This window comes from Magnolia sinica, chromosome 8 (assembly GCF_029962835.1).
Source record: "Magnolia sinica isolate HGM2019 chromosome 8, MsV1, whole genome shotgun sequence".
Taxonomy (NCBI): domain Eukaryota; kingdom Viridiplantae; phylum Streptophyta; class Magnoliopsida; order Magnoliales; family Magnoliaceae; genus Magnolia; species Magnolia sinica.
The window spans coordinates 5,515,690-5,529,960 of NC_080580.1; positions in this window are offsets into that span (position 1 = coordinate 5,515,690).

Here is a 14,271-nt window from a genome sequence, read left to right on the forward strand (position 1 = left end):
AAGAGAGAGGTTAGTATATTGCCTTGTAAGCTTCATTTTTCTTCATAGTGGAAGTTTGCATCAGTGGTTTTTTTACCCTTGTTGGGGTTTTTTCACGTATATCTTGTCTTGTGGTTTGTTTGGATTACTTTGATTCTTTTCTAGTTTATATTTCTTCTTATTTATCATTTATGGGTGAGACCGGAGATTGGATCTTGGTTCACTGTGTTGTTGGCGTGTTGCGCAACAAGTGGTATCAGAGCTATTGGTTTAATTCTATTGGGAGCGATGACGGAAGAAGGGAAAACTAGAATTGAGAAGTTTGATGGTCCAAACTTTGCCTTCTAGAAGATGCAGATGGAGGATTATCTGTATCAGAAGGACCTCTATATTCCTTTAGGAGGAAAAGAGAAAAATAAAAAAAGATGACAGATGATGAATGGTTTTTACTGGATATGAAGGCTTTAGGAACGATCCGACACTCTTTGTCTAAGAGCGTCGCCTTCAATATATCTAAGGTGAAAACTAAAAAAGAATTAATGGAAGCCTTAGCTACCATATATGAAAAGCCCTCAGCGTCCAACAAGGTTCATCTTATGAAACAACTATTCAACATGATGATGTCATATGGTGGGAGCATGACTGAACATCTAAACGAGTTCAATACAGTCATGACCCAATTGAAATCCGTTGGCATTGTTTTTGAGGACGAGGTCAGGGTGTTATTGATCTTGTCGAGTTTGCCAGACAGTTGGGATGGTTTGGTGATTGCTGTGAGCAATTCTTCAGGGTCGACAAAGCTGAAATTTGATGATGTGGCCGGTCTAATTCTCAGCGAAGAATCTAGAAAAAAGACATCAGGAGTTTCAGGGGATTCAGAGAATGCTCTAAACGTTGAAGGAAGAGGAAGATTACTGAATAAAGGAGGCAATAAACACGGATGTTCTAAGTTAAGAAAAAATTCCAAGTGACTGAAAGACAAAGACGGGTGTTGGCATTGCGAGAAGAAGAGGCATATGAAATGTGATTGCAGGGTGCTCAAGAAATAAGAAGAGAGTGACACAGAGGCGTTGATCTTGTCTCTTGATGCGAGGAATGAGCATTGTGTCATAGACTCGGGTGCTTCGTTTCATACCACTTCATATAAGGAAGTTCTACGTGATTATGTGTCAGGTGACTTGGGAGAGTCTACCTGGGTGATGATGAGTTGTGCAGTATTGTTGGAAAGAGAGACATTCATATAAATCAAAAAGATGGAACGACTTTGAAATTGAATGATATCAGACATGTATCGATTTTAAAATGAAACTTGATCTCAGTGAGGTAGTTGGTCGATACCGGTTATGTGACGACCTTCACTAATGATTCCTGGAAGATCACAAAAGGTGCCTTGGTGATATCTTGAGGCAAGAAGGAAGGTACTTTCACTGCAAGAAATATCACTTTTACCGACGAAAAAAATTTCATCGGTAAAAGTACCTTTCGTCGGTAAAACAGAACTTTTATAGATGAATTTTTTTTTGTTGGTTATAATCTTTAATTTTCGTCATTAAAAATATAATAATTTTTAAGATAGAAAATTTTGCCGCTATTCTGAAAAGTTCGCGGTAAGACTTTTAACGACGAAAATTTTCATCGGTAAAAAGCACAAAATTACTTTTACCGACGAAAATTTTCGTCGGTAAAAGTGTTATGTTTTTCATTTAGAAAATTTTTGCCCTGAGTTTTACCGAGGAACTAAAACTGTCGGGAATAATGGTTTTACAGAAGAAAATTTTCATTAGTAAAAGTGTTACGTTTTTCACTTAAAAAATTTTCGCCCTGAGTTTTACTGACGAACTGAAACCATCGAGAATAATGGTTTTACCGATGAAAATTTTCGTCGGTAAAAGTGTTATGTTTTTCACTTAGAAAATTTTCGCCTTGAGTTTTATCGACGAACTGAAACTGTTGGGAATAATGTTTTTACCGATGAAAATTTTTCTCGGTAAAAGTGTTATGTTTTTCACTTAGAAAATATTCGCCCTGAGTTTTACCGACAAACTGAAACTGTGGGAATAATGTTTTTGCCGACGAAAATTTTCCTCGGTAAAAGTGTTACCTTTTTCAGTTAGAAAATTTTTGCCCTGAGTTTTCCTGACGAACTGAAACCGTCAGGAATAATGGTTTTATCGACGAAAATTTTTGATGGTAAAAGTGTTACTTTTTTCACTTAGAAAATTTTCGTCCTTGGTTTTACCGATGAACTGAAACCGTCGGGAATAGGGGTGCACATTTAACCGGTAGAACCGTGGAACCGGACCGGAACCGACCAAACGGTCCGGTTTGGTCCGGTTCTAGAGTGCACCGGTTCCGGTTCCGGTTCCAAAAATCAAAGAACCGGTGACAACGGTTCGGTTCTCAGTTTGGGGGTATGTAGAACCGAACCGAACCGTGAACCGATCCGTAGAACCAAACCGTGGACCCGATCCATAGAACCGAATCGTGGAACCGAACCATGAAACCAAACCGATGTATTTTAGCACACCTTACAATTATTTTCTTTAAAATAATTATTTTCGTAAATGTATTTTTGCACACCTTATACAATATCTAAACCATTCATCAAATGGACCACAACATGGATGGACATGGGCTTGCAATTGGGCTGGATTATAAAAAGCCCAGAACCGTGGAACCGATCCGGAACCGAACCGGTTTTAACGGTTCGGTTCCGGTTCGGTTTTAGGGTGCCAACAGTCCGGTTCCGGTTCTGAATTTCCTAGAATCGTTAGGAACGGTTCGGTTCCGGTTTCACCACCCCTAGTCGGGAATAATGTTTTTACCGACGAACATGTTACGTTTTTCACTTAGAAAATTTTCGCCCTGAGTTTTACCGATGAACTGAAACCGTCGAGAATAATGTTTTTACCGACGAAACTTTTCGTCGGTAAAAGTGTTATGTTTTTCAGTTAGAAAATTTTCGCCCTAAGTTTTACCGACGAACTAAAAATGTCGGGAATAATGTTTTTACCGACGAAACTTTTCGTCGGTAAAAGTGTTACGTTTTTCACTTATACAAATTTCGCAGTGTTAGGTTTTTCACTTAGAAAATTTTCGCCCTGTGTTTTACCGACGAACTAAAACCGTTGGGAATAATGTTTTTACCGACAAAAATCCTCATGGGTAAAAGTGTTACGTTTTTCACTTAGAAAATATTCGCCTTGAGTTTTACCAACGAACTGAAACCATCGGGAATAATGTTTTTATCGATAAAAATTTTCGTCGGTAAAAGTGTTATTTTTTCAGTTAGAAAATTTTCGCCCTGAGTTCTACCGACGAACTAAAACCGTTGAGAATAATGTTTTTGCCAACGAAAATTTTCGTCGGTAAAAGTGGTATGTTTTTCAATTAGAAAATTTTCACCCTGACCTTTGCCGACGAATTAAAACCATCGGGAATAATGTTTTTCCCAACGAAACTTTTCATCGTTAAAAGTGTTACATTTTTCACTAACAAAATTTTCGCCCTGAGTTTTACCGACGAACTGAAGTTGTCGGGAATAATGTTTTTACCGATGAAAATTTTCATCGGTAAAAGTGTTACGTTTTTCACTTACAAAATTTTTGCCCTAAGTTTTACCGACGAACTAAAACCGTCGGGAATAATGTTTTTACTGATGAAAATTTTCGTCCGTAAAAGTGTTATGTTTTTCACTTAGAAAATTTTGGCACTATTTTGAAAACTTTCGCGGTAAGAGTTTTACTGACGAAAATTTTCGTTGGTAAAAACATTTTTCCCACAAAAAACCACTTTTGTCGATGAAACTTTTCATCAGTAAAAGTGTTATATTTTTAAGACGGAAAATTTTGGCACAAAGTTTTACTAACAAAAATTTTCGTTAGTAAAAAGCAGAAAACCACTTTTTGCCGACGATCGTCTGTAAAACTCTATAGGGGCTATATGAAAAGAGAAGTCTATATAAGAACAAACTAATTAATTCAACAATCCATGAATTTGCATCAAGGGGTCTCCATGTGGAAAATAAACTCATCAATTCAACAATCCATGAATTCATAAAAAGAGATCTGTATAAAATAAATGCCATCACATTTCTTTGCCAAAAAAATATAATTGCTAATTTAGATTAAAACAATGTTGCTCCTTTATCTAACAAATGCTCTCTTGGTCTAAAAGTCTGCTTCTAATGTTTTCCTAATAATATCTAAGAGCATATAAAGATTCTAACCTAGTAAGTAAATGGAAAATAATTAAAAAATGTTAACATAAGTTAAATTTATAAGGTTACTCATGAAATTAATATACTAAACTCATTGATGTACAGCTACTCATAAAACTAATATATTGAACTCATTGATTTGCTTAACTTGGACAATACAAGCTAATCCCACATAACAAGCTGAGAATCCGAAACTATGATAGAGGCCTGATGTCACGCCCCCAAACTCGAAAACCGGGCTCACAAAATTCCCGATCGCCGAATCCAGTGCCGACAGCCTCTATAACACCCCATTCTCGGCTCCTAGCACCTATACGCCAGTTTCCAATCCTGGAATCCTATAAGGAGGATTTGCAATATTAATTTGTCTCGTAAGAAGCATAACCATAAGTATACCCAAATCACAAGAACAATATCATCACCACATATTCACTAATATAATCATTTCAGTACAACGCTGAAAGGGAAAAATAAATGCATATAATAAAAATCTTCACAAGGCTCGGCTGCACGATCCTGCTCCTGCTTAGCTACGACTACATCCTAGCGTCACTTACACGAATATATCTTGCATAAGCTTACAGAAAGCTTAGAGGGTGGTGTGAGTGTGTGAGCAGTATATGCGTGCTCAGAATGTTATATCAGAGTAAACGGAAATACTGGTAAGTCCACGACCATACAATATCAGAGTAAGCAGTAGTACTGACAAGTCCTATAAAAATATCATTAACCTAATCTAGGATATGTGATGAAAAGACATAACAAGCCAATGTCATATACGGAGAAGGTAATGTAGGTTAGTTATACAATGCGGAGACATAATGAGTTAAATATCAGATACCGATGATACAATACCCTATGCAATTCTTAAGAGCTACGAATACCATTAGCCTCATCTAAGTCATATGAATGCAAAAATATAACAATCTAAAATGCCATATGCCGCGGATGTAATGCAATATGCAGTGCGAATGGAATGAACATGCTGGAGTGTGAAATCGGGATGATAATACGTAGTATCGCAGGCTATGGAGTCCATCATAAAGGACTTCTATCCAAACTAGTCTCATACCTTATTTGGATAGTCAAACTCAATGTGGTAAATTCCTGATCTCAGGTTAGTCGCGCACCCCAACCGAAATCCTGACCATTGCGAAGGTACACGTAACGAATAGTTGTGCACACTAGCCTAAGTGGATAGTGAATGAATGAATGAATGAATGAGTATGCAACTCCCGCTCCACAAATCAGTACTGTACATCTCTGGGATCATCACTGGGGGTCTAGTACATTGTACATGCAAATCGCTACCCACTGACGTGCAACCATGCAAGTGGAAGAGACCTCACTATCCGCCTGGCCAGTAGTCAGCCAATATCTACCTGGCACGTTGATAGCGGACCCATTCATGAGCTGGTCAAACTCAGCCTAGCTATGCCCCCTAATCTCAGGCGGGTAAGGCCACACCCCCTCTCAACCGACCAGGACACAGTGGGAGACGCGGCCTCCTGGTATTCGGCACTCGGGCGCTCATGTATCCACTCAGTTTCGACGTTGGGGCATTCCTGGCCTTGGAGGTTTAGGGACTTTCACTCACAGACATCCAAAGTGTCCAGATGCTCGAACCAAACATTTTCGGTGTCCCATCTGGCCATCCAAGACATGCCTGTGGAGGTCACAGCCCTGATGTCGTTAGGGCGTATATTAATCATAATCACACAATGCAAGATCCAATATCTACCTGGCACGTTGATAGCGGACCCATTCACGAGCTGGTCAAACTCAGCTTAGCTATGCCCCCTAATCTCGTGCGGGTAAGGTCATACCCCCTCTCAACCGACCATGACACAGTGGGAGACACGGCCTCCTAGTATTCGGCACTCGAGCGCTCATGTATCCACTCGGTCTCGATGTTGGGGTGTTCTTGGCCTTAGAGGTTTAGGGACTTTCACCCACAGACATCCAAAGTGCCCAGATGCTCGAACCAAACATTTTCGGTATCCCATCTGACCATCCACGACATGCATGTGGAGGTCACAGCCCTGATGTCGTTAGGGCGTATATTAATCACAATCACACAATGCAAGATGCATGAGTCACGTAGTCCAATCATGCATCAATTCTGTGCATATCGTGCGCTCATGTGAGATAACTCCACCTATCAGGGAGTCTCATAAACCATCTGTACTATGGCATATACAAGGGTCAATTACATCTCATAATAAACATGCAGATGATGTGTATGGGCATGTAGCATGATGCTATGCTGTCACATACTCATAATTGATATCAATAACTGACATCAACAATTGGCCTTGACAATGTGGACTTTTAACCAACATTGCCCCCAAGGAATGGCCCACATAGAGCCAAACATATAATAGGCCCACGGCCTCACACAAAGGCCTAATATACAACACAATGGGCCTTACTCGAGGGCCACATATACACTCCTCGACTATGAGTAATCGCGAAGGGTGTGGAGGGCGAGATCGACAGTCTGATTTTCTCCCTGTCCGTGAACGTGGAAATGAATGACTCCGAGATATGGCCGGAGCTACTCTCCGTAAACCAGGTAACGTCTCTGAATGGGTGGTTGTATCAAGGAAGAGAGATAGGGCAGATCGCATCTCTCCACATTTAGGGGTTTTTGCAGGAAACCTGACCTACAATACATGTGAGGAAGATATTAATCGCATCTTCGGGAGGTTTGGAAAAATCTTGGCTATTTCAATCCCTTGGGACAAGGAAAGAAACAGATCCCGCGACTATGCTTTCATGTCATGTCCTAAACTTGGAAACCAGGCTCACAAAATTCCCAATCGCCGAATCCGGCGCCGACAGCCTCCGTAATATTCCATTCTCGGCTCCCGGCACCCATACACCAGGTTCCAATCCTGGGATGCTACAAGGAAGATTTCTAATCATCAATTTGATTTGTAATGAGCATAACCAAGCATAACCCACAAACAATAACCACAAGAACATCATCACAAAATTCACTATGATAAAAAACTTTTGAGTACAATGTGTCTAAAGGAAAATACAAGATAATGCAAATAACGAAAACTCCAAAAGCTCAACTGCAGCTCCTACTGCTCCTATGATACGGCTGCGTCCTGGCGTCACCTACAAGCATCAATCATGCATAAGCTTATAGAAAGCTTAGAGGGTGGTGTAAGTGTGTGCACAATATAAGCGTGATCAGAATGCAAGGTCAAAGTAATGCAGAATCATGCCGATGCGTACATGAATGTAAATCAGCTGTATCAAGGTTATGCGGTGCAAGATATGAATGCTATCGGCCATAACACGGCCATGCAATGTGAGATGCAGCTCAAGTATGCCAATCCTCATCATATATCAATACAGTTCTCATTATGGATAATCACCGGAGTTTAGTACACTCCAAATGGCACTGCCGCTCTCCTAGATGCATAGTCCAAGTAGGCGTAAGAAACCTCACTATCCGCCTAGCCAATAGTCTGTTAATACCTATCCGGCATGTCAATAGCAGACCCATTCGTGAGTTGGTCAAACTTAGCCTAGTATTGCCCTTTACCCTTGGGCGAGTAAGGCCACACCCCTTTCTAACCGACCACGACACAGTGGGAGATGCGGCCTCCTGGTACTTGGCCCTCGTGCGCTCATATATCCACTCGGTCTCGATGTTGGAGTCATCCTCTGGTACCATCAGGTTTAAATATTTTCACCCAGGAACATCTATGGTGCCCCTATGCTTAGTAACAATATTTTCGGTATCCAATCCAGCTACCCACGATGTGTCGGTAGAGCCTATGACCCTGGTGTCACTAAGGCATACAATAATCACAATCACACAAATGTAAGTGCATGAATCATACTATCAGACATGCAACAATCCTGCCCGTACTGAGCGCTCATGTGGGGCAACTCCGCCAATCAGGGAGCCCATAAACGATCTGCCCGAAGGCATATGCTATGATCAGTCACTTTTCATATCAGGCATACATATGATGCGTATGATCATGAATCATGGATCTATGCTATACATGTTATGTGGTGATGGGCTTTGACCAAAACGAAGATGGACTTAGACGGCTTATACGCTATAGGTATGGGCCTATTAATGGGCCCTAGGGAGAGAGTGACAATGTTGACATTTAACCAACATCATCCTTACAATGTGGACATCAAACCATCATTGCTCTTGAGGTATAGCTCGCTATAAAAATTAACACATATACCATGGTGGAATCACACTACAAGGGGCTTTATGTACGTCCTATTGGGCCTTGACCCATGGGCTTTCAGTACATCAAATGGGCCTCATACATGGGTCTCGTATATATATCAAGGTGGGCCTCAACGACGGGCCACAAATGCATCAAGATGGGCCTAGTCACATGGGCCTTGCATACATCACAATGGGCCTTATAATATGGGCCTCATATTTATATTAAGGTGGGTCTCAACAAGGGCCACCAATACATCAAGATGGGCCTCAACAATGGGCCTTAAATATGGTAAGTGGGCCTCACCACACGGACCACATGTATAACAAATGGGCCACACCCAAAAATGAGTGATGTTAAGGATTTCCACGATTTAAAATTTCTAAGGGCTTAATGGTGGATGTTCAAACCCACTATTCTCTATAATGTGGTCCACCTGATCTTAGATTTGTCTTATTTTTAGTCTCAAGCCCTAAAACAGGCTTTTAAAATGGTCGGGCAGATTGGATGCAACACATGCACCATGGTGGGTCCCACCGTCCAGGTGTGGACGGTGTGGATGAAATACATAAACCATGGTGGGTCCACCATACTGTTTACATGACATCCAAACTGTTGATAAGGTCACGTGGACCAGGGGCCCACCATGCTGTTTATATGACATCCAAACTGTTCATAAGGTCACATAGACCAGGGGCCCACCATAATGTTTCTTTGCATCCAATTTGTTCATAAGGTCACGTGGACCTGGGTCCACGGTGATGTTTATTTTTCCATCCAAACCTGTTGCTAAGGTCATATAGACCTGGGGCCCACCATTCATAAGGTCTCATGGACCTGGATTTGAGGAGGAAAAAAAAAATTCGTGTTGATCCAAAACTTCTGACCCCAAAAAGGGTCTCAATGGTAGGCATCAATCCTCACTGTTCCTTGTGGCATGGGCCACCTGAGATCCAAATACAGCTGATTTTTGGGTGGTCCGTAGCCACGAGGGAGGCCCACCCAATGCACGGTGTGGATGGTATCACACATCACGGTGGGGCCCATGGCTGAGATCGTGGGTCCCTGCCTTTACTGTCCACAGCGCCACGCGCTGGCGCCCTCTGACAGCAGCAGTAGCAGTAGCCGATGTTGTTTCATATATATATATATATATATATATATATATATTGAAAATAATAATTTTCTGGGGTTTTTCATACGTGGGGCCCGCATCAGGGAAATCCACCCCGCCCATTGGTCTCTGTGGCTCAATACAAGCCCATCAAGCCCAATATTGGATGGGTTTTGGTGTACAGCAACATCAGGGTGTATTTCAATGGTAGAAAACTTTGTTTGCTATGCTATGACCCACCAGAAATTCGGATTGAGATCATTTTTCGGCTCAACGCCTAAAATGATCTGAGGAAAAGGATGGACGGCTTGGATTAAGTACATACATTAATGTGGGGCCTGTAGGAGCGGCCCACTAAAAAAAGCTAAATATATTATTTTTTTGTTAGCCGTTATTACACACCCATGTCAATATCACATTCCATGTTAGCCACGCCCGTCCAGCGTCTAGAGACGCTGGACGGCATGGATATAAAACAAGCATCATAGTGGGCTCCGCACACTACCATGGTGGGGTCCACGTGGCAGCCCACCAAGGTTTGGATCAGTTGATGTTTGTGTTTTGCTTCCTCTAAGTTTGGACAACAAGGTGGGCTCCGCCAGTGGGTTGTAGTGTGGTCCACTAAATGGACAGCATGGATACAATATATATATCATCGGGTGGGCCATCAACAATGAGAGAGAGAGAGTAATAGAGAGAGATCGGCGGAGTGGAGGGACCCCGCCACTATGGGCCCCTCTTTAATCACAAACACATACATCAAGTGGGTCCCATCATAAGTGGGCCCTTAATGGAAATTAACGGTGGATCAGCTACCTCTAGGCCTTCTCCTTGCTCCCTTAGGCTCCTAAGCTCCTTGCCTTCAACTTTTATGGAGGTTGATGGGGTTTTGATGGTGGGGATGAGAGATGAGAGGGTAGGAAAAGTGGGCCACACTTGGCTTTAGAGAAGAGCTTAGACGTATGGAATTTGTTGCTAGAGAGAGTGTTTGAGAAAATGAAAGAAAAAGAATAATAAGAGGGATGGATGGAGTGGTGGGTGTAAGGAAAAAGGGATGGCGAAGTAAGGTGTTGTTTGAAATTTTGTAAGAAGAGTGATGGAAGGTATGGCCTTAGATGAAAATGAGGTGAAAGAGGGATGGTGAGGGGAGAGAGAGTTGACTTAAGGGAAAAGGAGGGATAGGTTGGTTGTACTTGGGGTAAGGTGTGACTTGACTTGAGTGATTAATTGACTAATGGGACAATCGTATAGATTTCCTCGAAATTTACAAGGCGCAGCGTTTCTTCGGAATGAACGCAGGCCCACATCTTCTAGCCTAGCTATCGGTTCGTTGTGCAAGTCACGGCGTTGGAACCGCGGCGACGGTGCGGTCGCTATGATACAAGTTTCGGATTAAGCCGACATCGGTGTGCGGGACCCTGCTTAGGTTCATGCGCAAACATCGGATACAGGTCGAGGATTACCGAAATTTGACCAGAAGGACCACGGAAGCCAACGGAATGGTACAGACTAGGATACGAGCCTTACAACTCTCCCCTCCAAATTAAAATTTCTTCCTTAAATTTTGCACAATCATTGCAAGTAAACATAACTCAAAAAGAAAGAGAAAATATGGTATCATCATATAAAATTGGAGACAGCATACAAGATATAACGTACAATCAATCATCAAAGAGATGTGGATAGCGCTCTCGAATCTCGTCCTCGCACTCCCAAGATGCCTCATCAACAGAATGGTGACCCCACTAAACTTTTACCAAGGGAATGACCTTGGTCCGGAAGACCTGCTCCTTCCGATCAAGGATACGAACTGGCTGCTCGATGTAAGAAGCATCCTCACGAACCTCCAACGACTACCAATCAATAACAGGAACTACGTCTGACCCACACTTCCTTAGCATAGAGACGTGGAAAATGTTATGGATGCCAGACAACTGAGATGGTAAGGCAAGCCAATAGGCCACGGCATCAATGCGCTAAGTGATCTTGAAAGGTCCAATGAATCTCGGGGCAAGCTCCTTTGCTCCAAATTGAACTACGCCCTTCATGGGCGAGACCTTGAGATACACATGGTCCTCTACATCAAACTCTGAGGGACAAACGCCGGTAATCAGCAAAACTCTTCTGCCGGCTCTGAGCTGTGTGCATCCTCTGCCTGATGATATCGATAACCTCTGACATCTGCTGCATAAGCTCGGGACCTAGGAGACGCCGCTCTCTAACCTCGGTCCAACAATTCGGAGATCTACACGGTCTACCATACAATGCCTCAAAAGGAGCCATGCCAATGGTCGCCTGATAACTATTGTTGTATGCGAACTTAGCCAATCGCAGATGCTCATCCCAGCTACCCTCGAAGTCAATCACGCAGGCCCGAAGCAAATCCTCAAGAATCCGGTTGACCCTCTCAGTCTGGCCATCGGTCTGCGAGTGATACGCGGTGCTAAGCTGCAAATCAGTGCCCATCGCTCTTTAAAAGCTCCTCCAAAACTGAGACGTGAACCTCGGGTCTCAGTCAGAAACGATCGATACTGGAACGCCATGCAGTCTCATAATCTCCTCAATGAATAACCTCGTAAGCCAGTCCAAAGGCCAAGTTGCATGAATCGAAAGAAAATGTACTGACTTCGTCAGACGGTCAATGACAACCCAGATGGCGTCATGACCACGCTGAGTCATCGGCAAGCTCATAATAAAATCTGTCAACATGTGCTCCCACTTCCACGTCGGGACACTCAATGGCTGCAATAGATAAGGGGGTCTTAGATGATCGGCCTTTACACGCTGGCATGTGTCACACTCGGCCACAAAACTGGGGACCTAGCGCTTCATCCCTGTCCAAAAATACTATCGCCTGATATCATGATACATCTTCGTCGAGCTAGGATGGATAGAAAACCGCGATTAATATGCCTCGGTCATGAGATCTCTACGTAACTCAGGAATATCTGGAACACATAATCGGCCTCTAAAATGAAGTCCACCATCAGAACCAATCTGCCAATTTGTCTGATTCTCAGATGCTACCTCTACTCAATAATCCTGTAACAACTATCTGTCTACTGAGCCTCGATCACCCTTGCGACAAGAGAGAGTTGAGTCGACAGGCTCGATAGCTGAACGATAGAAGACTGCAGACCAAAATTGAAGTCGTACTCTACTATATCCTTGAGCATCATCCACTCCTGAATCATCATATGTGCCACTAGGCCTAGTAGTTGACGGCTGAGGGTATCCGCCACCACATTTGCCTTGCCTAGGTGGTATTGGAGGTCAAAATCATAGTCCTTCAGAAGCTCTATCCAGCGTATCTGCCTCATGTTCAGCTCAGACTGAGAGAATAGATACTTCAAGCTTTGTGGTCAGAGATGAGCTCGAACCTAAACCCATAGAGATAGTGTCTCCACACCTTCAGTGCGAAGATAACTGTTGCCAGCTCCAAATCATGCGTGAGGTAGTTCAGCTCATGGACCTTGAGCTGACGAGACGCGAAGGCTACAGGCCTGCCGTGTTGCATCAGGACAACACCTAACCCAATACGTGAGGCATCAGTAAATACAACAAATCCATCACTCATAGAGGGAAGAGTGAGGATAGAAGAGGGCATTAGACGGTCCTTCAGCTCTACAAATGTCTGCTCACATGCGTTAGTCTAGATAAAATCTACGCCCTTCCGAGTCAACTTGGTCAACGGGGCTACAATACAGGAGAAGCCCTCAATGAAACACCGATAGTATCCTGCTAAACCAAAAAAACTGTAGATCTCGGATCAGTCGTGGGCTGACCCCATTGACGCACTGCCTCAACCTTCGAGGGGTCCACTACAACACCCTCCCTCGTCACCACGTGACCGAGGAACTTCACTTCTTCCTACCAAAACTCGCACTTCTCTAGCTTCGCATAAAGCTGGTAGGCACGGAGTGTCTACAAAGCGATCTCCAGATGTTGCTCATGCTTCTCACGGGTCCTCAAATAGATCAAAATGTCGTTGATGAATACCACAACAAACTGATCGAGATATATACGGAAGACCTCATTCATCAACTGCATGAAGACCGTGGGTGCATTAGTTAGTCCAAAGGACATGACCTGAAACTCAAAATGACCGTAACGCGTCCTAAAAGCCGTATTCAGGATGTCCTCCTCTCGGACACGAATCTAATGATAACCGGAATGCAAGTTAATCTTCGAAAAGAATTGTGCACCCTACAGCTGATCAAATAAATCATCTATCCTCGGGAGCGGGTACTTGTCTTGATTGTGACTCAGTTGAGCTCGCGGTAATCCACACAGAGCCTCAACGAGCCATCCTTCTTCCTGACGAAGAGTACCGGCGCTCCCCATGGAGAACTGCTCGGACGAATGAATCCCAACTCACACAACTCGTCTAACTGTCACTGCAGCTCACGCAACTCCATCGGTGCCGTATGGTATGGGGCCTTCGAGATAGGCGCGGTACCAGGCACAAGATTTATCTGAAATTCAATATGATGGCGAGGTGGCAATTTCGGAATCTCCTGGAACACGTCAGTGAAATCATAACCACCGGCAATTGATCGATATATAAGGTAACGGGCTCCTTGACTGCGTAGGATATCAAACAAGACAACGACTCTCCTCTAGGCTGGCGACGAACTGAAACTGCTGCAAGCTAGGTATGCAAAACATGACTGTCCTCGCGGAATAGTCTAAGATGGCGTGATACTCGGCAAGCCAATCCATGCTTAAGATAACGTCAAAATCTA